Source organism: Hemicordylus capensis, chromosome 3, assembly GCF_027244095.1.
Source record: "Hemicordylus capensis ecotype Gifberg chromosome 3, rHemCap1.1.pri, whole genome shotgun sequence".
Classification (NCBI taxonomy): Eukaryota; Metazoa; Chordata; class Lepidosauria; order Squamata; family Cordylidae; genus Hemicordylus; species Hemicordylus capensis.
This window is the reverse complement of record NC_069659.1, coordinates 252,887,741-252,914,735: the sequence shown is the minus strand read 5'-3', so window position 1 is coordinate 252,914,735 and position 26,995 is coordinate 252,887,741. Positions and strand designations below refer to the sequence as shown.

Genomic DNA, 26,995 nt, shown 5'->3' with positions numbered 1-26,995 from the left:
CAAGATGACCAATGTGTGCTGTTCACTCCTAGTTCTCTTGCTCCTGCTGGAACAAATTACAGTAGAATCCTTCCAAAGCAGTAAAGTCAAAGCAACCAGTATTTGACAGCAAGGAACCAAAATCCATTCAGCTGGCAACATTCCAGAAGATAAAAGCAAACAATCAATGTTCCCACAGCTAGGATTCAATCAAAATGGACTAACCTGAGAAAGGAGAAGTTTTGAGAGAACTCATAATCAGCAGAATGCAATGCAGGCACTGGCATTTAAGCAATAGCAGAAATCCTATGAAAAAGAACAAATGAACAAACAAGAGAGTCTATACCAACTAGGGTTACCTTAATGCTGAAAATAAATATAGCAAGCATGCTGAAACCGGGGCCGATACACCTTCTGAACGTTGAGTTACACATACACTCACTGCCTTGTAGACACAATGGGAATTGACAAGGTTAACCATTTTTGAACCATTTTTAAACATAATATTTTGTTTACTGTAACTTCAGTTTCAAAAATATATTGATCCAGCACTTCAAGAATAATATACCTTTAAAACCACAGGGCCTACTAACAATGCACTGAATTGTTCCCCAGCTCTATACATGGAAGGTCTTGTAGAAATCAAGAAGATTTTCAGGTACGCCTCCTTGAGTCAACTGGACTCTTTCCTTCCTGGACATCCATAGATAGCCGAGTGGCAATAAACAGTATGGCTTCCTCCAACATAAGCATTCTATGCAACACAATCATAGGAAATAAATGTCCTATGTTGATTCCTATTGAATGTGATGAAAGGTGATGCAATCAAGATAGATGGATGGATGGATTTGTTTGCATTAGTCATGATTAGATCATAGCAAAACAAAAACTGGTAAAATATATTTTTTTAATTTATTTATTTATTTTTATTGTTAAATTTGTGTACCACCTTTCATTAAAACAATCCCAATACACAGCACAGGGAGAAAAATTACAATCCATCAGGCCATAGTAACAATAAATAATCAGTAGAAACATAACAATTAAACACAGCAGCAATAGTCACCAAAAACTGATAAAAATTTACAATATAGAAAAAAGTCATACCATCTATTCAACCATAGCAACAATAAAATAACTGTTACAAAATAGCAATCAAACATAGCTGCAAAAGTCACTAATAATATACAAGAACCAGTAAGGAAAAACACATACTATAGAAGTAATCCATGCAGATGGTGGGGATGGGGTAAACCAAACACACTAACATAAGAAATAACTACCCTAAATTAAAACCACAACTTAAACTCTATACAGAAATGGACAACTTCTTCAGTCTTGGGGAACATTATATTCATCAGTTTTGGAGAATGAAATAACTTCATTTAAAGAGATGAGTGAATTTCCCCTGTTTTGCTTGTTGATTATTTTGGAATTTTATTATGTGTTGCATTCCACCTCTCCTTCATTCTAGTTTACCCAAGAGAATTTCTAAAATTAAATTCCAGAACTGGCATGTACAATTTGCCACAACATTCAGTTTGCTTTATTCACAGTGCCACTTATTACATTTTGCATCCAAATATTTATAATGCTTTTACACCATGGAATCGTTATGTATGAATTATTTTCTATAATTATTCTATATGAATTATCAGGCTATACCTTTCTAGGAACTTTTGTGTGAAGTTGTTTTCTTTTAACAAGCGGTAAACTCTAACATTTCCCAACCTGATAAACTGTGGTTGTTACTGGTGTCTCCTTTGTGGGTTTTTAAAATTATGAACCTTTCTGGAACAAGGAACCAATTTCTCATTCCCTTTGCTGTGTAAACCAGTTTGAGAACATCTTTGTTGAAAAATGGTATACAAACACATTCACATCAGTTCTGTTTCCTTTAGACTACAGATTTTGCAACATCACCCACCTCCCACTTTTTGTAGGGATATATGTAAGTGGCGTAGCAGGGAAATGCTTGACTAACAAGCAGAAGGCTGCTGTTTCAAATCCCCGCTGGTATGTTTCCCAGACTATGAGAAACACCTATATCGCGCAGCAGCGATATAAGAAGATGCTGAAAGGCATGTTCTCACACTGCATAGGAGGAGGCAATAGTAAACCCCTCCTGTATTCTACCAAGAAAACCACAGAGCTTTGCGGGCACCAGGAGTAAAAATCGACTTGACGGCACACTTTACTTTTATGTAACAAATTATTTTGGTGCTGTGACTACATATGTCACAATGTAGAATGACCACTAGAGGCATTGTTTCATAGAATTTGCTTATTGTTTGTTTTGTCTGGTGTTTAGACTTCCTTAATTTGGTAAGAAGAGTACAACCTTACCCTGAGTCACCCCTCTTTGAACTCCTAACCTTCTCTTAGGCAAATAATTTTATTGGGGGAAATGTATGAAACAATCATCAAGGAATCTTTCCAATCCTGGGCAAAAAATCTCGTTCAAACACTGGATGAAGAAAACTTCACAAACATCCCTACTCATAAGTGCTCAGTTTCTATTATGGCATAACCAGTTAAGGGCTTCATGGGTACAGATGGTCTGGTAAAATGATTCTTCAGTGATGGTACTGAAGAATGAATATCCACCCCAAAAAATGACTCTCACTTCCCCTTGAGGCATCTTGACACTTTGTCTTTCCAGGATGCAAATGAGAAAGCAACACAACATTCATAGCAAGATATGCATATTCATTGATTCACTTCCTTAGAATCACTAGCAATAGTTTAACCGTACTGAGGCGAGTCTCATGATCAGTGAGACTCACCGGGAAGGGGTTTGCAGGGAGAGCGGGCTTAGCCCGCTCTCCCCGCAGACAAGCAGGGAAGCAGCCCTGGGTGGCTGGATCGGCTGCCCACACGACTACTGGCTCTGTAACAGAGCTGGTGGGGGCTGCGGGGATCAGGGGCCACGTGAGCGCATGGGGCATCTTGAAGAGACCCCCACGGCGGGAAGGCTTGTTTCAGCCTCATGGTGGGGGTCTCCTCATGTGTTGCTGCAGCGCGGCAACACACGATCAAATAGACAGGGTTAGCGGAGCACTTGCTCCGCTAACCTCGGCTAAGGGGAGGGGGAATTAAGAGGGTTTGCTGCCGGGAGCCACTCAGCACCCGTGGCAGCACACAATCCACCAAAAGAGGGCTAGGCTCCCTTAGCCTGCTTTTGGTGGATCGTGAGAATATCCTCACTGTCTATGATTAAGGGTGAGTTCAGACTACTCGTGGAATATAAGGAGGAGGGCAAGCAGCTACTTCTGGCCATTTCCATGTCATCTGAACCTGGAAATGCCAGGTACCCTCTATGACCTGACATCTGTAACCAAGAGTTGAACTTGGATGGAAGTTGTCTAGTGGTGAAAGGAACCCAACATTGACAAGCTGACATGTTGAGGTTTTGAGGAGACAAAATCACTGGAAGTAGCTGCTTGCACAGAGAACACACACATCCCGGTAACTGGTGGTTCCCTCCACCTTTCTTCCCATGGACCATCTGGACTCACCCTAAAACTGAACAGAGCCAGATAAAATTGCTTTGGTGTGTGGGGGTGGTGGTTCTGATTTAGCCATAGGCTTCAAGTTGGCTATCCCTATAATATTAATATTGGAATGTATCCTTGATCACCATGAAACCATCTCTACTGTAAACTAGGATAAACTATTTGTTATTTTGATATGAGCAGCAACATTTCAGAGATTACTGAATAACAGGTGTTTTAGTGAGATCACAAGGAATTTGACAGAAGTAGGGAAATCCTCATTTTATATTACTGTTCAAAGGCATCCTAACACATAGGAGGACTAAGACGTTTCTTTGTCTTCTAGAACTGAGAAGGAATAGTTTAACTTATGTTAACATAAGTCTGATAGTAACCTATTACCACTGTTTCAGTGCAAGTTATAACTGAAAGCCTAACTTGTGCTGAAGTGTACATGTGAACAGTTTATACTCTTTCTTAATAATTCAAACAATGTTAGATACTGTATTCCCATAACAGCATCAGGATTTTCTTTCTAAAAGTATAAGAAGTTCTAGACAGCATACAGAGTGCAAGGAAAAGGGATGTAATGGATTCACAGAAAATATATTTGTCACCCACATCACACCATGGAGCTATTCCCACAATCAGGCAAAATTGGGCTAGCGGAGCCGAGCCTGATTTTGCCTGATCGTGGGATCCACCGGGCTCACAGGCGAGCCCGGTGGCTTCCAGGAGGTTAACCCGCCAAACTACCCCTCCCCTTAAACTGGGTTTGCGGAGCAAGGACTCCGCAAACCCGGTTTTTAAAATTGTGAGTAGCTATGGCGTGGCTCTGCACCACGGCCACTCATGAGTAGACCCCCAGCCAGGAGGCTTAAAAGCAGCCTCCCAGCTCGGGGGTCTCTCCAGCATGCCCTGTGTGCTCATGCAGGGCATACTGGACCTTCCTGGGGCCATGCATGCAGTTGTGTGGGTGGCCACTGCGGCTGCCCAGAGCAGACTGGCTCGTCGTCCGCGGGGAGGGTGAGCTAAACCCACTCTCCCTGCAAACCCCCTAGAGGCTCTTCACATGAATCGTGTGAAGAGCCTCTATGTTTTATACAATCTAAATCCCTTCTTTATAGGAACTTAGGAAGCTGCCTTATACTGAGTCACATCATTGGTCCATCTAGTTCAGCAGCTTCTCCAAGGTTACAGGCAGGAATCTCTCTCAGTCCTATCTGGAGATGCCAAGGAATGAACCTGAAACCTTCTACATGCAAGCAGAAGCATGCAGGTTCTCTTCCCAAAAATCCCAGGGCAGCCCCATTACCTAAGGGGAATAACTTAACAGTGCTCAGAGGTAGTCTCCCATTGCAATACAAACCAGGGCAGACCCTGCTTACCAAATGGAGCAATTCATGCTTGCTACCACAAGACCAGCTCTTCTTCCATAGTTCAGGAGACTATTTAATGCTAACACATTAGCTACCCATCAGATTCTAAGAAAACCTCAGTCGTACTATCTGTCATGTACATAAAGGGTTCACACTGTTGAGGATTAAGGCAGAGTTTTTCTTACATTAGATAGCTACTATTGGGATAAAATAATCCCCTGAGAAAGGATGATATATCTTCAGATACATCGGGATTGGATGTGTCACTTGTGTTAGCAGTACATTTTTTGTACACTTATTACCATCTTTTTCTCCTTGCACATAATTTTTATGGTGCTGCCCTTTTTTTGTCTGGAAATGTGGTCTCTGATTAGGACATGCTAAGTGCATTAAAGCAGCAAAAGCTGCTTTTCTTTTTAAAAAAATGGCATGGACCAAAGCATTCAACTTGGGCATAAAAATTCCTTTTTGGTTACATACTCTAAAGGTGCTAATGGACTTCTGCCTCCGTGAGACTTTTAAACCTCTATCAAGTCTCCCAACATCATTTCATTAAGCATCCATACATAATAGGAGTTACCCAGCTGCAGAGGTTTCTGGATGAATCAAATTATCTTGGTCCTTTTCAATGTGACTTCAGGCCTTGCTTTGACAGAAAGATGTTGGCTGCCCTGATTGTCCTGCATTGGGACCAGACAGGTAGCGTGTCCCTGTTTATTCTGCTGGAGCTATTAACAGTATTCTATACCATTGAACATGGTGCCCCCCTGGGTCACTTCGCTAGAATGGGAACTGGAAGCACTATTTTGTGGCAGTTCTTGTTCTTTCTAGAAAGCACATCTCAGGGGGCAGTGCTGAGGACTGCTGCTCGATACTGCAGTCATACAGTTGGCCTATGATTTACTGAAAGGTTGAATCTATGCTATTCAACATGAAACTGCTAGGAGACATGAACTGGAGATCTAGAGGTTGATGATATGCTGAGGACACCCAACTCTCTCTCTCTCTCTCTCTCTCCCCTCACATTCCAGGGATGCTGTAGAAGTGCTGAGCCAATGCTTGGAGGCAGTGAGGGTCTGAATGGTAATGCATGTTTTGATCGCTTCTAGACTGGACTATTGTAACCTCTATTTGAAGCTGCCCTTGGAGAGCATCTGAAATCCTCAGATAGTGATGAATTTACCAGCTAGGCTCTTTGAACCACGTAAATCTGACACTGCTCCAACTGCACTGGTTTCCAATTTGGGCTCAACTCAAGATGTTGTTTATTACCTTTAAAGCTGTAAATGACTAGAGCCTCAAGTATCTGGAAAAACTGACTACCCCACCCCTGCTCCCATATGGACCTGCACACTCCTTAAAGTAACCTATGCAGACCCTCCTGCATGTTTCATCTTTAGCTGAAGGATAGTTGGTGGGGACATTAATATCACTAATATCACCCAGGCTATGGAAGCCAGCTTTGCCCTCTTAAATTCCCTTCTTCCTGCTTAAATTTGACTCTTTGACCAACTTGTGTAAAGCCACTTTTAACCTCTTAATGAGTTCATTAATGGAACTGCTCTGGGGTAATTGGCGAACACCCTTAAATGTGTACGGGCTTTGGGTGGGGAATTAGCGAGCTGAGATGGAGCAGCCCGACATCAGAATAATTTTGGGCAAAGTTCTGGTCCTGGGGAAATGAACTGATAGAGAAGTTGAAGTTCAAAATGAAATAAGGTTTTATTTGAGGCTTTGGTACAGCGGAATAAGAGAGTTGATTAAAGCATTATAGTTACTGAAATACATCACAAAGATTAACCAGATTTACCAATCACAAAGATTAACCAATTTAGCTTGGTATCCAAATTAAATAATTCTTATGCTGGCTAGAGAAAGAAGGCTCAGAGAAACAGGATTTTGGATTTAAGAAACAGCAGGGATAGGAACAGTCCAGAGGTGCACAACCAAAGGACCTCTTTCCTCAGGGAGGAATCAGGCAGCAGCCGAGAACCGAAAGCAGCTCGGGGGTTAGGCAGCAGGAGTATACCCAAAAGGGTCTGTTCTCATGTAGTCAGCTTCTCGTAGCAGCAAACAGTGCTGGACAAATCGGGCCAGCAAAGAATGCCAATCTGGAGGCTGAGAGAGTGAATGATTTGAAGATCAAGACATGGCCTGGTGTTATGGCTGGCATCCAGCCTATTGCCCAAACAGTGGGTGACTGCACGGTCTAGAGACCAAATGAAGCACATTGGTTCATGAGACCAGGGCTAGTTATAGCCCAAAATGTGCCCAGAGGTGAAATACTGGCCGCAGGAGTGTAAGGAGGCTGGCGGCCGCCCGTGTGTGGCTGCCATGGTAGCCTCCTGGCCCCACCCCCATGTCTGAGGTCAGACACAGGGGGTCGGCTATCCACACCCTCATGTCTGACATCACATGTGGGGGACGTGGTCTCCCTCCCAAATGGGGCCAAGCAGCCCCTTTCAGAAGGGAGATTGCCCTGAGCAGCATTGGGCAGCATGGGCCGGAGCGACTCTCCCTGCCTTAAAGGCAGGGAGACCCGTTCTGGCCATGCTGCCAATGCAGCACAGGCTGATCTCTCTCCGAAATGGGGCCACACAGCCCTGTTTGGGAGGGAGATCGATCGCCCCCCACTGCATTGGCAGCAAGACCAGGAGCAGCTCTCCCTGCCTTTAAGGCAGGGAGAGTCACTCCAGCCACGCAGCCCAATGCAGCGCAGTCTGATTTTGGCTCCAAATGGGGCTGCGCAGGCCCATATGGGACCGAAATAATGCCCCCGCATCTGACATCAGACACGGGGTGTGTGTGTCTGGGGCCCCACCTGCGGCCCCTGATTGGTGGTGGCCCGGGTTCTTTGAACCCGTTCGCCCAATGGTGGCTCCACCCCTGACCGGCTGCTCCTTCTTCCTGAGGAGGGAAATTCTAGTGGATCTCAAAAGGATCCATTGTCTTTGTTTGCTGTGCTTGAGTAAAACACAATGGCATGAATGGTCAAGAGCAACCTGTATGCAAATGGACTGAATGGCCGTGCAAGGACAGTATCTATCAGGTTGGAAGGACCCAGTAAACCAATCAATATTTTTAATGAGCGCACCTCCCGAGTTCCTATTGTCCACGTAGCTCTTTTTGTGGTGGGGAAGGGAATAGTGTTCACAGTACCTTAACTGCTTTTCCTGCTGAGGTTAATGGGATTAGCTTGTTTGAGGCAACCAAGGAGGAGGGGGAAGTAAAGGGTCAATCTTTGGACAGAGGTACCTTGAAAGTGGAGTTGACTCGAAAGCTAATTCAGGTCTGCTTAGACATTCCCAAGAGAGGGAATGGTGTGAGGCTAATCCCCTTCCAATTTGTTTGGCAGCTGGTGAATCTGGGGGCAACCATCCCACTGCCTGCTAAGCGACCTGTCCCCATATGTCAACAAATGAGGAGCCCATGATCCGGTGAGGTTCCTGAGCATATTAAGAGTGGGAACTACAAGCCTGTAGTCCAGGACATACTCAGGGAGGCTTCTGGGAGCCCGCAGAATGGCAATGCTGGCAACAAGCTTTAGAAATGATCTCTCCTATTCTTTATCTATAACATGACATTTAGAGTGTTTATTTTGTAGTTCTGTTTATTATATTTTAATGATTTTATTGTTTTTACTTCAATCTTAGAAGTAGGGGTGTGCACGGACTGGTTTGTACCCCTCTACTTGGGTACCTATTTAACCGAACTGGGCTGGTTTGAGTGGTTCGAGTAGCCCTGCTGTTTCATTTGACTGAACCAGTTTGGGAAGTGGTGGTTCAGTCTGGATTTGGATCGAACCAACAACAACAGTCCGTGCACACCCCTACTCAAAACATGTCTTGAGCATGTCAAAAAGATGGTATATAAATATTTTAAATAAATCATGTGAGCAGTCACTCAGAACCTAAATTCAAAACAAACAAAAAATCTGTAGTCAAAGCGCACATGAAAATAAAAATAAAAAGAGCTTAAGTTGAAAATATGCAAGTTTTGGGCAGCATAGAAATATTTTAAATAAAAATAAAATAAATAAAACCACAGTGTCCACAATGCTCAAAGAGCCTATTCTACTAGGAATTTCAGGTGTCAGGGCTGTGTGTGTGTGTGTGTGTGTGTGTGTGTGTGTGTGTGTGTGTGTGTGTACATACCTGCAATGGACAAAGCTACAATAGAATCTCCTTATATTTACAAATTATTTTAAAGCATATCTGAATAAATACATTGGCATATCTGTCCATGATACATTGGTCCCACTCTGAGCCAGAGGCTCAGAACAGGTAAAAGTAATATTTAAATACACAATAAGGCCATTCATACAACCACTGTTGGGACTAGGAGGCAGGGTGAGGTGAAGGCGGGGTTTACCTACCTTCCCCACAGATGATTCAGGACAGCCTGTGCAGTGCCACACTGCCTCATGCATGATTGCCGCCACAGTGACTGGTACAGCATTCCAGAGGCTGGAATGTGCTGATCATGGTGCACTGGGGGATTTCCCCATCAGACTGGAGGTCTGTGAGCCTGTTTCTGTGTCTCCTCAGGCTGAGTGCAGCCCAAGACACACAATCCCAGCAGATGGAATAAGGGCGCACTCACACCTTTAAGCTCAGCTAAGTGCTGGGCTTGACAATAAGGTTAGGCTTGTCGGGAGTGCTGGGATCCACACAGATCCCGACCCTCCATATGAGCAGCCTAACGGAGGTTGGCCTGCCCTAGCCTGGGTTCGACCGCTCGTGGGAACAGCCTTAATATATTTTAAAGTGAATCAAATGTTTAAACAACTTGAAATATAATCCTACATATCCCTAGCCACAAAATAAGGAGATCTTGGATGTGTGATAGAAGACATTCAGGCTAAGACTTCTGCAAGATCCTGCCCCACTCCAAAAGGTTGTGCTTCTTGGCATACTACAATACCCACACTTCCCATCACACTTCCCAGGAAAAATGGGACACAGAAAAGGAAAGGGATTGAGGCTGTTCTCATGAGCAGCCAAGACCAGGCTTGGCTGCCCAGAAGAATAGCCAGGAGCCATGCAGCTCCTGGTGGCACATTGATGGCAAACCCACCGGTTACCCAAGGTTAAGGGTGCAAGCGCACCCTTCACCCGGGCTAACTGCTTGTGTGTCAGTGCCAGGAGCAAGCTCCTAGCCATTGCCGGGGGGATTCCCACAATGCACCTCACACTGGTGTGGTGCATTGTTGGATATCTAGGGACCAGGACAACTCATCCTGTCCCCTGCACTCCACTCTGCCAGGAGCAGTAGCGGAGCATCTGGGCACACAATCGGTGCACCCAGTACCAACAGGATGATCGTCTGCAAGGGAGGTAAGCTTTCCAAGGCTTCCTCCACACCCTCCCACTTGATTGTGAAAAAGTTCTCTGAAATGGTACCAAAGCTATTTAGCATTCTGAATGTTCAAACCAAAATGCATGATACAAAGAAAATTGAGGAAAGCTTTTGAAACCATTGTGTTACTACATTATGGTTTGTTTGTTTTATTAAAAAGAATATAAATTCACTGTGGTTTTATTCTATTGTGATATGTTTGAGAGAGTATATTTTAAAGAGGACAACTTTGTATGAAAATACTTCACATACATTTCTGACAGAAATCGCCTGAAATACTATGAAAAAATAGTTGGCTTAAGCTGGTCAGTTGAACATACATTAAAAATAGAGGAATATGATGTGGAGTTCACACTGATCAAATTTTAAAATATAGATGAAGTGCTAGACACGTTATGATTCACACTTTGCAATTTTAGTGAGAAGCAAACCCTTCTCTGCTGGAAAGTTCAGACTAAACTTCTTTGCAAACTTGATATTTGACAAATAAATAATAATACAGCCAGATATGCCAAATCTGTCAGAAAGTAGAGCATTTTACTTACAGGAGAGACTGTTTCTATTTCCTTTCTGGCAACCTTTCATGAAAATAGAACTTTTTTTCTGACTTCAAACTGGAAAATAAAATGATATATTATTTTGACATTTATGGCTGAAATGCTCCCACCACTTACTTTTGAGTAGTCCCCCACTTTTTGTGTAGCTATTCCAAGGTAAATGGTTTCCAGTTTTTAAACTTTTTCTGCTTGCAGCACATGGATTGCCCTTTTGATTCTGCCACTAATATGCAGTATGATGCTGTTACAAGTGGAAAAAATACAACTTTGAGACCGCAAGGTGCCTGTGTGGCACACCTGCATCCCTTGCATGGTGCTGAACTGATGATCTGTGCAGTCAGCTCAAAGCATTGATCTGTCATGAGGGAAGGGACTTCATCCCGGCACCCTCTTCTCTCCAGGTGATCAGAAGTAATAGTTTGGTCATCTGTTCAGAAAGAAGATTTGGGGTCCCCTAATGAAATCCATAAGCCTGACTACCTGACCTACCCCCTGACAATTTATCCATGGTCATCCTGTAGCCATTTCTACTATTTAGAAATAGTAGCTAAGGGTAAAAGGTAAAGTGTGCCATCAAGTCAGTTTCGATGCCTGGTGCCCACAGAGCCCTGTGGTTTTCTTTGGTAGAATACAGGAAAGGTTTACCATTGCTTTCTCCTGCGCAGTATGAGATGATGCCTTTCAGCATCTTCCTATATTGCTGCTAGCTGATATAGTACCAGCGGGGATTCGAACCGGCAACCTTCTGCTTGTTAGTCAAGCATTTCCCCGCTGCACCTGCTGACATACAAATAATAGTTTCCCACCTTCATGAAATCTGAGTACTGAGAAAAGAGACAATTAGCTTGTTCATGCATTAAAGGAGCACTATACATTGAGGGCTTGCATCTTCCATGCAATGTCAGCTCAGCATGAAAAACACCCAAACCACATTCATGTTTCTCAAAGGGAATCAATTGGAAAAGACACAATTTTAGTTCCTTTCATAGATTTGAATACTGATGAAAGAAGAAAATCTTCAAAGCATCTCTCTTTCCTTACCAACTCAAGATATGATTAGCCTGATGCCAATGCTTGTAGTTAGCATAGGAATACTCAATAGCCAACCATCATGGCTAGTTTTAAAGTAATGTCTTGATAATAAAACTCTTAAGTCATTCTAGAATATACAAAACATGGATCCCAAGTCCCTTTTCATGTGTTGGGGCAGGGGACGTTAGAATATATTTTAAAGATGAGATGGTCGTCTAATTTGGAAATTTGATCTAGCAGAAAGAAAACTTTAGCTAACCCACCTAGAGATGCACATATTAAGTGGTATATAAATATGATGAACAAACAAACTAGACTACTAAAGCAGGGTAGCTCAGCACATTAGGGATGTACAAACTGGCTCGACATCAAGTCCCCCCCCCCGAATTTTTTTAAAGGCACTTACCCCCTCTGGAGGAGTTGTTGGAGGTGGGGGTTGGGTCTGCGGAGGTCCCCCCTCCCCCTGCCAGCGTCAATGCAGCCCAAACCGGCTGGCTCTTCAGGCCGGCCCCCTCGGCATGGTGGCCATTTTGGAAGCTGCTGCACCTGAGCAATTGGCCTCTGAGAGGCCTGGCATGAACCTCGTGAACTCCCCCAGACTGAACCAGACCAAGGAGGTTCGAGGGGGTGCTGGACCGAACTGGCCCAGTCTGGTTCAAGTCTGGTCCGGACTTGAACTGAACCAGGCCAGCCGGTTCTGTGCACATCCCTACAGTACATCCAGTATGCCATTGGGAAAGAACATATCTCCATTTTTTTTTGGTCTTTTCACATGCAGCAGGGAGGTATCAAAGGCTTTGAAGTCCAACATTATGCTAGAAGGAAGGCTAACCCATTGACCCATTGACCTATTTAATATTTTAAATAAATAATAAATTATTATTATTGTTGTTATTTATTTGATTTGTATACCGCCCTTCCAAAATGGCTCAGGGCGATTTACAATTAAAACAAACCACTAAAACAGTAAAGAGATAAAACAAATTTAAAAACAACAATTAACAATTTAAAAACATTTTAAAACAGCAATTAAACAATTACAATAATTTAAAAAACCCAAAATCAGGTTTTGTATTTTAAAATAAACCAGAAATTAAAACTCCCAAAATTTAGGAAGCTGAGAAAGCTTGGGTGAAAAGATAGGTTTTCACATATTTTTTTGAAAATTGCCAGAGATGGGGAGGGTCGTATCTCAGCAGAGAGCGTATTCCACAATCTCAGGGCAGCGACCGAGAAGGCCCGTCTCTGTGTAGCCACCAAATGAGTTGGCGGTAACTGGAGATGCACCTCCTCAGATGACCTCAATGGGTGGTGGGGCTCATAACGAAGAAGACGCTCCCACTGTGAGGACAATAAATGTCCTCCCACTTCCTTCCACGCCTACCCGCCCTTGGATGACTCACCCATCCAGCTGTTGGCAGTAGTGGCAGATCTCCCTGCCACTGGAAAAGAGGGATATCGATTTTCCCCTCCCTTCCGTTTCCAGAGCCTTGCTAGGACTAGGAGAGGAGAGCTGGTCTTGTGGTAGCAAGCATGACTTGTCCCCATAGCTAAGCAGAGTCTGCCCTGGTCGCATCTGAATGGGAGACTTGATGTGTGAGCACTGCAAGATATTCCCCTCAGGGGATGAAGCCGCTCTGGGAAGAGCAGAAGCTTTCAAGTTCCCTCCCTGGCTTCTCCAAGATAGGGCTGAGAAAGATTCCTGCCTGCAACCTTGGGGAAGCTGCTGCCAGTCTGTGCAGACAATACTGAGCTAGATAGATCAATGGTCTGACTCAGTACATGGCAGTTCCCTGTGTTCCGATGTTCCTAGTGCAGTCAGAGAGAGAAAGGGCTTGGTGACCAATGGGAAATGCAGTTTTCCTGCCTAAATGCCACTGCAGTAACCGTGGAGAAAACAATATTCCTCAGAAGTTTTGGAGATCTTTCTCCCTCTGCCATACTTGTGAAGCAAGCCAGAGAGGGGATTGCCTTTGCTCTCCCAGTGACAGGAGAGCCACCACCAATGGGAACCCTGCCAGATGGCTTTCCCTGAAAATAAAGAGGAGGGGGGGGGAAATCAGGAATGGGAGGGAGGGAAAATAACTCTGCTTATTTCCAGGACAGGGGCTAGCCAGGAAAAGCTCACTCATTGCTATATGGAATCAAGTCTTAAAAGATTCCTTCCCACACCACAATAAATGGCAGGACACAAGCCACTGATCCCTTCAAGGCTGCCAATACAGCAATGGCTATTGTGCTCCTGCAGCCATACACACACCCCAACTGTAGCCATAACATGCAAAACTGCAAGGAGGAATGATGTCTCTTGCTACCTCCTTATGTAGTATCTTATGGATCTTGAGAATAAGAATGTCCTTGGTAGTGAGTCAACAAAATGATCATGGACACTTCCACACTTTAAGTGGCAGACACAACTGTAGGTACACCGATGCTGCACATGATTTTCTCAGTGAACAAGTAAAGCAGAGATGACATACCTTTACCTTTAAACACCTGTATACACAGACCGGCACAAACCTAGAAACTTTAAATTGGACCAGAACACCACAACTCATGTCCATAGACATAGGATCACAGAAAAATTCATGGCACACATATCTATCGATAGGCTGTAGGCTACCTCCAGGTTCAGAGAAAGGATGCTTCTGAATACCAGTCGCAGGGGAGCAACAGCAGGAAAAGGGGCATGCCTTTACAGTAAATCCTGTTTGTGGGCTTCCCAGAGGCTTCTGGTGGGCCACTGTAGGGAACAGGGTGCTGGACTAGAAAGAAAGGCCTTAAGACTGATCCAGCAAGGCTCTTACTTCTTATGATCAGCTTTCCTAGGCAGCTGCTGAGCACCAAGGGCCCTTGGAAAGACTCACTGCTGATGCCTGAGACCACTCCTATGCCCATAGCTTGTATGTGGTAATGGAGAGGTGCTCTCACAGGGCGCCTCCAGGCAGGAGGAACCCGTAGAGGGTAGTTTGCCGGGCGGTGGGGGTGGGTGGGCTGTTGAAACTGGAATGCAGACCTTCATGGGTGTTCAAAAATGTACCAGCCACAGTCATATCTACCTCAAAGTGGGGTATTCTCTTCAGTCTGTGAGTCCCACTGCAAGAACTCCTGCTCTTATGACCCCAGTCTTCAGCATACTAACAGCACAATCCTCAATATATTAATTCCAAAGCAAGTCCTAAGTTACAGTATATGAAACTTTCTTCCTGGTAAATAGAATTGCAGCCTTACCTGGAAGCAAACCCTATTAAAATCAAAAGGAGTAAACATGAATAAAACTAGGCTGCAAGATAAAATCTGTTGATAAAATTATAGAGGGTTTAGTCACAAATAAATATAAAGCAATATCAGAGGACAGCTGTAAAAGTGCATTTGCCACATGTCAAATGCAATTGCCATATTCTGTTTCTAATCTATATCTTCTGCTGCTTTTTACTTCTTTTTTCCCTATGCACTGGGCTAAACCCTTAAAAGGGACTCACTAAAGAGTATTTGATCTTTACTGCGATCATTTGTGACAATAAGAAATTGAATTAAAATTATCAGCAAACTTGCTCTCCCTTAAAAAGGACAACTAAACAACCTGCAAAACATTTCGTTCAACTTCAGTCAAGACATATATTTTATAGCTTTAAGTAGTAAAGCTCCCAAGCAGGAAACAAGCTCAATTTCCAGATCAATTAAATACCCAGTAAAGCTCAGGAACATTTAGAGGCTGTCGCCCAGTATACATCCCAATGAAACTTAATGGAGGAGTCCTCTAGTGTGCTTCCAAGCTCTCAGTCAAAGAGTGCTTGGGGACTATATCAGTGGGTCTGCATCTGCCATATGGAGCCTGCCCTTTCTGTTGATTTGAGTTGCTTTGGTTGATTATGACATGCTGAATGAGCAGCAGGAAATGGAGAGCCTTCCACTGGGAATAACCTCTTGCATTTCCCAACCAGTGATCTTCAAGCATGACCTACTGAGGTCATTTCTTGGAGCCAGTGGATAAATCAGTTTTTATAGCTCATTTGCTCCATAACCTTCCTGCTCAAACTGCCTTTTAACTAGTGCAAAATGGAGGCACACAGTCACTGTGATATGGGACCACCAGTTGTTCAGATAGTGCAGATTTGAATTCTGCTCCAGAAACAGCAATGTTAGCTTCAATTACCACTATATTTAGTAATGCTTTGTCTGCTATGATAAGCCAAGTCACTGACCACCTACATTCAGTTTTCAGCAATAACATCTGACAGTGCAGATAAATTGTTGATGTTCATCCAGCATTCCGTTCATGACATCCTGCTACCTTGAGAGTCTTCAAATTTGTTTATATGTCACCTGAATACATAATTATTTGGAGTTAATCAGCTGTTCAGAAATAATTGATAGAAATAGGTACATGGGCTAGATTGTACAAGTTCCCTGTTAAACCTTTGGCTAGCCCAACATAAAGCTAGACACACTTTAAGCGTATTGATTCCAATGGGCTTAAGCATGCTTAACTCTGTGCTAGATTTTGACTGCTGTGTGAGAGAAAATTGTATATTTACTTTGAGCTATTCTTAAAATCTAAGCAATAAAGAGTAACACACTAGGAGGGCAAAACTGTGGAATTGTTAGAAAATCCAAAAGGTACTTCTCATGCTTCAGTCCGAAGACAAAGCTGCTTACATTTAGCACTTCAGCAATCTTCCATTGAGGCAGTGATGAGGTTCACACAGGATTGAGCAGAACCACACGATCCTGATATGCCAAGTGTTTACATAAGGCTGAATGGAATCCTTCTAATCTGCCCAAACTCTGACATCTCCTGAGTACTTTACTGATGGAGGGTTGATAAGAACAACACTTCTTTGCTGGATTGGAGGACTTTATTTGGAGATAGAATGTGGAGGAGGCTTTGCTTTCTCCCTACAAATTGAAGTTCACTAATCCAATGAGAGAAGCCATAAAGAAAACCATTCCTTCATTGAATCGGAGGGCATCTTTTGACCTTCCAAACCAGCAAGGGGTTATTGTAAGACACTGTCCCCTCACAGGACTGGAGGGTTTGGGAGAATAGAAAACAGGGATCTACCATGACCTGCGATGTCCCCAGGTTGTGGTAGACCCTCCACACCCTTGCACATTCCAAGCCTTCCAGAAGAGGAAGCAAAGATACCTCCCCTCCTTTCACAGAAAGATTCCTGTTATTTCTGGAAGAGACTGGCTCAGTACCTGCCAGAAAGCAAGGAGCAATGATTCTAGCTCAGATGTGCTTTTACCCTGCCACTGGATATGCTTTTTACCCTGCTAGCCAGTCTTCACCCTGCCTCTGGGAGCTCTGGTTGCAGATAGATTCTAGTGAGGAAGAACTCGACTATGTTCTTAGGTGCACATCTTCTACAACATTATGCTACAGCATTGCTCCAGCCAATGTCAAAGGTATCAACAGGAAGCAATGAGTGCAAACATATACTAGAATATGAATGCTATAGCCACACTTGCTGAAATGCATGTCATCTACCACAGTCTGCTACTATGCTTTCCCTCAAGTTGAGGGAATTAACTCTGAAACCAATTGGCAGGTGTTCGATAACAAAGAATAGTAAGTCTCAATAAAGGTGAGCCCAACATTAGAATACTTCTAAGGAAGTAATAGATTCAGAGCCAAGCTTGTGGAAACAATGAATCAAGTTTTTTAAAAAATAGCAGAAGCACAATGCAAAATGGAACTATTTGGCAACCAGTGCAAAGAATACAGACCCACTGTATGGGCAAAATGGTTAAGGACTCAAGTACAATTAGGAATAACTAATTGGGCAAACCATAAGGGAGAGGGAGCCATTAGATGGATAAGGAGGGGGCACAGAGAGAGATAGAGAAAAAGAGCACAAAGGTAGAAGAAGAGGGACAGGTTTGATCTTGTGTGTGATGCGTTAGAGGTGCTGAAAGACCCTCTTCAGGTCCTCCCAGCAGAGGACATGAACAAGAGGTGGGATGTTTTTGCAGCATCCAGGACTGTTGCTCTGTATGAGCTCACAGTCCCTAGCAGTTCAACCCCAGGTGAAAGACAGAATGGTGCAAGACACTTATTTGGTTAGTTAGTTAGTTAGTTATATTTTTATACTGCCTGATATGTTCACCTCTAGGCGATGTACAAAATTTAAAAAATATTTAAAAATCAGCACTGATTAAAATACATGAAACAAAACAGTAGCATAAAACAATTATTAAAATATTTAACAAATTATTATAATAACATAGCCAGTTCACTTCAGGAGAAACTCCTCCTCAGAAGGATTCTTTCTGGGTTTTCCACTCAGGGAGGCTTGGACTCTTCAGCCAGACAAAATACAAGATAAGATCTCATGTTAGTCCATTACTGAGAGGGCTCCTGGGTAGTCAAGGTAACAATAACGGCCAAGGCAGTACACAGGTATCCCACACAGGGTATGTTCCAAGACAGTGGTTCTCATAATTCTGGATCCCACAATCCAGAGTTCAAACAGTGGCTCAACAGCCTAGTGCTTTCAGCTCTGGTGGGAAGAATGGTGGTTGAGCAGAACTCTGGTGCAGAAGTTAGTAGGAGCTGCTGAAGCCACAGGAAGCAGGCCTAGAAGGCAATGTCCCAGAGGCAGTTTTCCCAGAGCTTCAAGTGACCAGCCAGTGTGTTCAGCTCCATTGACCCATCCAATCAATCACAAACAGGATCTTTTATAGGACTCGGGATTGGAAGTAAATACAATGATGAGAAAAACTTGAAGGTTGAAGCTCCCATCCAGTGGCAGAGGTGGGAAGACATGGGAACCTTGGAGCTTATTCAGTTGATGAATCAAAACAACAGGGCACTATTATTTCCAATATGCATACTCAAAAGGAGTTCTGACCAATTGCACTCTGAAGTACTCTGAATAGAAGGAGGTTCTTGTGCCTTGAATGCACTTAAGATATCAACATTTTCTGTTGTCTTGCAGGATGCAGCTTACTCAACACTAGGATGTCTCCCTTTCCCAGGTTGATTTTAAGCTACTCCTCTGGTGATCATTTAACCTTATGTGAGTCTGGATTGGCATTAAATACTAAGCCTGACTGCTAGCCCTGCTGCTATGGCAAGACTTTCGTTCCTGTAGAGAACAACAGAAAAGGGAAGGGGGGTGGGGCAGGCAGTCTGTTAAAAATGCAGGAAGGAAGGCAGGTAATGATCACATTGCTAAAAATGGGAAGATGTTGGAAATGAGCAAATAGTACAGACCCACAATCACAGCACAAAGGTTTTGGATGCATTTAAGCCAAGAATCTGTGCCAGGACCATGTCTGAAGCATCACAGAGTGTTGTGTATATGCCCTTCAAGAAAAAGAACTGTATGAAAATCCCAGTTCAGTGCTCAATGAAATCACTTTATGTCACTTTTCTATGTTTATGCTCCCAGGTAAGATTAATAGAATTTGACACCAATTTCACAATAGATGTTAATGTGTTCTCTAGTGCTTAGGACAGCCAAATGTTTTACCTACCACTTGATGGGTGTTTTGTTTGGGGTTTTTAACATTCTTTTCCAGTTCCCATTTTTGTTTTCTAATAATTCATTAGGCAGTATTGCATACTTGCTAATACAGTCTCAAAATTTGTCATATTTTTGACACACAGCCCAGATCTGCTTTCATTTTTCACTTCTACAGATTAACTAGGATGAATATGTTACAACTTTTCAGTGCTCCTAGTACTTCAGGGTGAAGAACCCAAGGCAAACCCTTCTGATTATCATACACGTACCTTTCCATGTCTTTTCTTGGCTGCACAGTGACTTTTTGTGCCAAATCACATGCTTCTGTCTGCTACAGAAACATGCAAGGAAAACAAAATGGGTTGCCTCATCAGAACAGAAGTAGCTTGGCTGAAGACCTCTTCCTGTCGTCCTCTATTAGAATTAGTGAACTAAAGTTATATAATTTTTCCCCCTAACTAGCTTGTTAAGGAACTGCTGTCTGTTGAAAATTGGTAATCTCTCTGTGTTTACTACCTGATCGGGCTTTTGTAGGGGAATTTTAGTGTTCTACATTCGTAGCACACCTTCTGCAAGGTTAATAACCAGAGTCTTAAAGCCTATTTTCACCTGCATTTTTATATCGGTGCACTATGTCCTATTTTTAGTGTTTCGTGAGGCTTGTTTAGTTTAGTTTGTTTATTCATGCATTGCATTTAAAATCTGTACCTCAGACTGATGCAGACTGATTCAAAGCATGTTTAATTGTTAGTTGTCCTACTGAGTTAAATGGAATTTACTCTCAGGTAAGTTTGCACAGAATTGCAGCCAGGGCTGGTTCAATGTTTCAGGGTGCCCTCAGCACAGTGCCCTCCATGGACCTACTTGGGCCTCCCTAAAATTCATGGTGGGGCTTACTTTGGTGGACAAGATAGAAGAGATATGGAGCTTTCCCAGACAGCAGGCTTTACCGCAGGTTTTCTGTGGAGCTTTACTGTGAGCTTGAAGTTGCTCCCCAAAAATGACACAAAAAGTTGATTATTTTTTTTACCCCTGGTTGTTACATTCTAATGCATGATGAAAAACTCAAATTGTGTGTGAAGTGCCTTCTGATAGCTCACAGGGACTTCATGGTAAATCTGGCCAATATGTGAACACACAACTCCATTCCAGAGGTAATGTGAACTAAAAGCTGGATGTGAAAAACTTCATGGTAAAAATAGATTAATTATCTTGGACAAGAAAGCTACTAATGCACAAAAGCTATGGGCACAGAGGTAGTTGTTTGGTACATTGGCAGTAGGCCCTTCTTTGGGACCTGGGTCCTCAGCAGTTGCCCAACAATGCTTTTGCCTGATACCAGCCCCAATTGCCGCCTTAATGTTTTATTAAAATATTCCCGGCAAAAACACTTCCAAACCCTTGATAGCCTGGACTAATAAAACAAAGATATTGTAACTGGATTTTATGAACCAGATTGGGCCTCTCCCAATAATACTCAGCATCTATAGGTCACATTTTTAAGTGGAAGTGTTTCATTGTAATCCTTACACTGATTCTGTAGTGTAGGTCATAGTTATTACCCCCTTAATACATTTGGCAGACGGAGGATGAGAGATAGTGAGTTCATGGCCAAGTGAGATGTGAAGATTGCCATTAGATGAATAAAGAGCTTTTCACTCTAGAAGGCTAAGATTTGAAATGGGGACTTCACAGCTTGCTCTCGTAGCCACTACACTTGGCGAACCCAGACCCGAATAAAGACAGAACATGTGTAGTTGGAAGAAACTAGGGCCACTTTATTGAATAAATTACAAACCTGCAATGAGTAATTAAGCTAAAGTGCAAGTATACCTATGTGGGTCAATCTCATAGGGGGTATGCAACAGGAGGGCGAAAGACCGGGCTTTGATTTGGCTCAGAACCAGTCTGAACCTTATCTCTACCATGAGGTTACCCCCAACAAGGAGATGCATGCCAGCCCACTTCAACCCAGGTACCGAGGCACTGAGCGGCATTCATTGACATGCATCCGAGTGAGAGCGGATCCAGCCCGAGAGTTGCGAGATCACCAAGCCTTCTTCCATATTCCCACTCACCATAACTGCCGTCCAGCCCAACACCAATACAAATTAGCCTACCTCAACCCGCACTCATAAGCAAAGTGACCAAATTTTATTTATTTTACATATTTTTATAGCGCCCAAAACCTATGTCTCTGGGCGGTTTACAACAAGATGAAAACAAAAGGAAAACATTAGTTAAAAACAAAAACAAGAAATTTAAAGCACAACAATTTAAAATTTTTAAAACAATATCCTAAAACAACATTAAAAACAATCAAAACAGTATCAGTTAAAAAGCCTGGGTGAACAGATGCATCTTTAAAGACTTTAAAAATTATCAGAGATGGGGAGTTACAACCCAGTGACAACCTTAACAATGTCAGACAGAAGTAGGTGAAAAAAGGCCCCAACCATAGCCAATCTGCCGAGACCCAACAAATTCCTACTTGGCCCCTAAAGGTGACCGGAATATCCCTCACTGAGTCAGGGATGGGTGTGAGGGTGCCTGTCCACAGAGCAACTGAGGAGGAATGAAACGGAGCCGGCTGCTTATGCAAGCACTCCTGTTCCCTGATAGGTCCACCCACAACACGTGACCGGGGACCAGAATGGCGGCCCACAAGCCTGCTTCCTGGACCAAGCCCGCAACTCCCCCCCCCCCCCGCTCACCCGATATCGCTGTAAATGTGGTGAAGGGGGTGAGGAGCGGCTATACCAGCTTTGGCATGTGCAACACATCTGCACTCACAAACTACATTAGCAGCTAACAGTAACATTGACATTAACAGTAGCAACTGCTAGTGTTGTCTGTGAATGTAGGTATGCTGCATGCGATTTCCAGTCCCCTGCCAACTGGGCAAAGAGATCTTCAAGAGAGGAGACACTCATATTTAGCAGCGGGTCCCTATTCACAGTAGGGAGAGTATAGCCGGTCCCTGTTTAGTGGCTGTTGCTGATGTCTTAGATTGTGAGCTCTTTGGGGAGAGGGGACCATATTCATCTTTTTTTCCCCCCCTGTAAATTGCTTTGAGAATTTTTTTGTTGAAAAATATATGTGTGCGAGGGTGGGGCGGGGGAGGAGAGAGAGAGCACAAGCTAGCGCTATGACCTTGGCAGCATCAACTCTCAGCTGCAATGTCTCATTGCACCACAGGCAGTGGGATGGGGAGTGGTGGTGGCTGGCTGAAGCTGCAGGGAGGGTGAAGAAATGTGGAAGGGAGAGTCACAGTGCCCCTTTTTCTCTTTTTTTACTTGTAAGTCCTCTATGCAGGTGGCAGAGGAGAGCTCCAGCTCCTTCCTCCTCCCCTCCTGCTCGCTGACTGAACAGCCGGGTTTTGCTATCTGCAGAACACTTCCAGCTTTTACGGCCCCATCCCACAGCTTTTTTTTTCTCTTGGGGGAAAAATCTTTTCTCTTGCCCCCACACCCTGAAGCTACTGTCACCACCACTCCTCAAATTTTGCCACCATAGGCAGACGCCTCCTCTGCCTCTACGTTAATCTGCACCTGAATATAGAATCAGATGAAACTGAGACGTGATCCAAAATGGCAGCACATGGAACCCTATATTGAACTTATAGCTCATTACATTTAAGGAATGCATGTTGTTTTTGCTTGCAAGTGAGAAGTAAAATACTGCTTTCCCCTCTGCCGATTAATGTATGTCTCCAGGTTAAATGCAAAATATTTTACAGAAATAAATTCACTCATTTGAAGTTATGAAAAAAACTGAAATTATGTTTCTTTGCTGTTAAAAGTGCACACCTATTTGAAATAGAGGAAATGCTGTATCTCAAGTACTTTGTTTTTAGAACAATAAACATGTACTTTGCCTCACAGGGAATTCTGTCTCCCACAGACGCAAAAGAGGCCTTGAAGCTGAATAATTATCAGTATTTTATTTATACACTTTTATAGATGCATCTGTCTCTCTATGGAATAAATGTTTTAAAAGTCTGCACTCTAATACAGACAGAATACTGCAAGGGATAATAATATGAAATGAAAGGAATAATCAGGAGGTATGGAATGGGGGAAAAAAATTCACTACAGCCATTAAGTCTGCATGTGTACCTTTCCACAGCACATGTCAGTTCGAATAAAAGTTGTGATTTATGGAAGATGGCCTCTCAGTCCTTAAACACAAGTGTTTATGAATATTTCCCATGATATCAATTGTCCTTAAAGGGAAGTATGTTTAGGAAAGAGGCCATGAATTCTAGTCTGAATGATACTACTGACTCTTGGTTTTGAAATTATGAAAGTTTGTTGTTGATGATGATGATGATGGTGATGAAAAAGAATCAGGGCAAACATTCAACATAAACCAACAGAAGGTGCTTCAGGTAATAATGGGCTGCATAAATGAGAAGGCCTCAGAGATGACTCCTAGGTCATCCCCTCCCAAGTTCTCCCCTCCCAAATATGTCCCATGTCCTCATCCTTCAGACTGGAATTTTACAACTAAGTTTCAGACAATACAATCATAGTATATTATGATCCCAACGTCTGAATTAATTTTAAAAGGCCTCCATTGTTTTAATAAACGTCATCCACTTATTCCTTTACCCCATAACAAGCAGCAGTGCTGCCAGGAAAGCAGGGGACTCCTCCAACCTCCCAAGAGCCAGGCCAACACCTTAACTTTCTTCTTGGCCAAAAGATGGGCTGGGTGAGACCATGTGAAAAGGGGGATACAAGGTAACCCTCCCCCCTGCATATTTCAGCTGGCCAGGTACTGACCTCTCTCCCCACTTCAGTCTTTCCTGATTGTGGACAGAAATAGAAAACTAGCCTGGAAAGCAGACTGGGGTGTTTGGCCTAATCCAAAAAGACTTTAAGGTGCTTCGCATGAGAAGTGTGAAGTTTTGAAAGGAGGTCTGCGAGGAGAGCAGGTTTGACCCGCTCTCCCCTCAAATGAGCGCTTACCCTTCCCCGGGGGGGGGAGTGTGTGGATCACCCACCCTGATGAGCAGCAGCTTCCCTGCAGCATTCTCTCTCCTCACTCGGGTGCTCCAGGAGTCAGGCACAGGGAAGCACCACCGCATGGTGCCCCACCCTCTGGAGCCCCAGTAATGCACCATGTGAGTGCACGGTGCATTACTGGGAGCAATCCTCCCCTCGAGTGTGTCTGCCACAGCTGCAAGCAGCCACAGCACACATGATTACTCAGCCCGGTTAATCTGGGTTAAGTGGTGGGCTACTTAGGAGGGATTGCCGCCATGGCTCCCAGTGGTTCTCACATGCAGCAAAAAACGGTTTTCGCTGCGTGCGAGAATAGCTTCAATATTTTCTAATAGGAATTTGGGTCATGACCTGGCCATGCAGGGTCCCACTGCACAGGCATGGCTGCCTCTAAAAGGGCCACCACACCTGGGAATAGGCCTGGAAAGGGCCAAAGACACTGCCTAACCATGTAAACCTAGCCAGAAAGGCAACCCATCCCTGGTGGCACCACAAGGATGGTGTTAGCAGCAGGAGAGGCAGCATGCAGGGAGACAGAAGGTGCTGTTGGACGTTCTTGCTACTCTCTAGTGGAAGATTGAAGAGCTTGTGGTGGTGGTGGCGGCATGTAGAGGGGACAGGATCCTTACATTTTTGTTTCCGTCAACTGTGATTGGTTGGTTGAGGCATGGTCTTTCTCCCTTCCAATCATATGCCACTTCCTTTTTCTTTTTCCAAGTATGGAACTTTTCCATGCCAGGGATTACTATGTTTTGGTGTAGGTATAGTCTTCACCATACCTATTACCTAAGTATTAATTCCAATTAAGTAGGCAGTATCTTCCTTAAATTAACTTGATGATGGTCTTCATAAGGTTACTTTGAGGAAGATAGTGTGCTTAATTGGAAATACTGGCCCACCTTGTCCACAGCTATACATGTCCCACAGGGACATATTCCTGGTGGTGAACAGGGATTTTGCAAGGTAGAGAGAGAAGCAAAAATAGATTCCTATTCCTCCTCCCCATCCGGCAAGGCAACCCTGCAACACAGCTAGTATTCTGGCTTCCTGCAAGGGTGGAACAAGAATGTGGGTCACTATTTTCTGACCTAGATAATTTTAATCAGTTTGAATAATCAATGAACATTCCAGTCCTACTTATAAGTAACTATGATGACATGTCAAGTGGCAGTCAACACCACTCGGGGCCAATCCACATGCATGTTGTTGTTGTTTTTAAGCATGTGTTATAGCACTTTTTGAATGTCCCACTTCAGAATGCAACTGGGAAATTATGGGGTTGAATGTTTTCCCTCATGCCAAAATTCCTTTCAGATGAAAAACTTGCATGTTACAGTTACAGCCCAAGGAGGTTTTGATCATTTGGGAGCATGCAAACAAGCAATCCACCATCACCAATCACATTGTGAAGTGGTTCAGTCCCACACAAGCAGACATCAACAAAATCCACTCATATTGTGTCATGAGTTATTAAAGTTACAATGAAATTACAAACCATTTATCTAGGCTTTCCTCTTTTGTTTTACAAGTAGCTCTCCCACATCATTGTGATCTTTCTAATTATGTGCACTGCTCTCTGCATATGATGTTTTCAGTTAGAACTATGTACCTTTTTTGTTTTATGTTTTTCAAATGATTCAAATGCTAAAGATTTTTTTTTTAAGTCACCAAAGTGAAGGACAATTAATTGCACATTTCAGAGGGAGAAATTCAAGTATAATTCTCTAAATCATGTATTGCAATTTCTCCCTAAATTGTCTTTCCTTTCTAGATAGAATGTTCCTTTTGTATGTGCCTTTATTAACAAATCGGTGAAAATTACTGATGCCATACAGTGAGGCTGTAGCAGTTATGCCATTATCCCACACAATAGGGCAGAGAATTTATTGGGTATACTATCTATAGTGGCAACTGTAGTTGTGACCCATCTCAGATGACTCATATTTTTTTCCCCTTGGGCTTCCTTAAATATACTAACTTGGCAGCAGCTCAGAACCTTATTAATCCCCCTCATCCCTTGATAGCTCGTAAACGATATAACCTAGCATTTCTCTTTTGCTTTTTACGGCCTTTGAAAATCCAAAAGACAAATATTTAGAGTCACTTCAAATATGGAGAAAAACCATTTGGTTTGTCTGTAGTACTTACAGAACTGGGGGTGTGCAGAACATCTCAAGCTCAGAATGACCTGTCTCAAAACGGGCCATTTGGAGTGTTCTGAGCCAAAATGGAACACCCTTCAAATGAAGGACTTGTTCAGTTGAAACAACTGTTCCATTCCACAGAACACAAATGCCCAAAATTCTCTTGGAACAACCAGTTGAGCCAGTTGTTCTGATGGAACAAGTTCAATTTTGACTCAGAATGCTCTAAATGGCCGGTATTGAGGCAGGCCATTCCAAGCTTGAAAGGTTCTGCACATCCCTATACAGTACTAGTAGGACTCTAACACTTCAAAATTCCTATAGGAAGAAAGCTAGTGCTTCAGGAAGAACTGGTATAACCTAGCTATCAGCTTGGAAGGACTTGTTTGGAGGGTTTTTTTTTTAATTTAAAATTTAGGAGAGCATACAGAAATTAGGAGAGCATCCAGGGCCTAAGCCCTAAACAGATTAGGCCCTGGGTATTTCAGAAAATGTCTTCTTCACCATGAGCCCCATTGCCCGTTGAGATCATCTGGAGCAGTTGGTCTACAATTGCCACTGGCTTGTC

The 26,995-nt window shown here is 43.3% G+C and overlaps 1 long non-coding RNA gene across 1 annotated transcript; it reads right to left on the bottom strand.

The window, feature by feature from the left end:
• Positions 1-209: 209 nt before the first annotated feature.
• Positions 210-26,501, bottom strand: LOC128350689 (uncharacterized). Its single transcript, XR_008319393.1, has 3 exons — positions 26,432-26,501; positions 10,756-10,824; positions 210-285 (listed from the first exon to the last, which is right to left on the bottom strand). It is a non-coding gene; the product is annotated as an uncharacterized LOC128350689 (long non-coding RNA).
• Between the last annotated feature and the right edge of the window lie 494 nt (positions 26,502-26,995).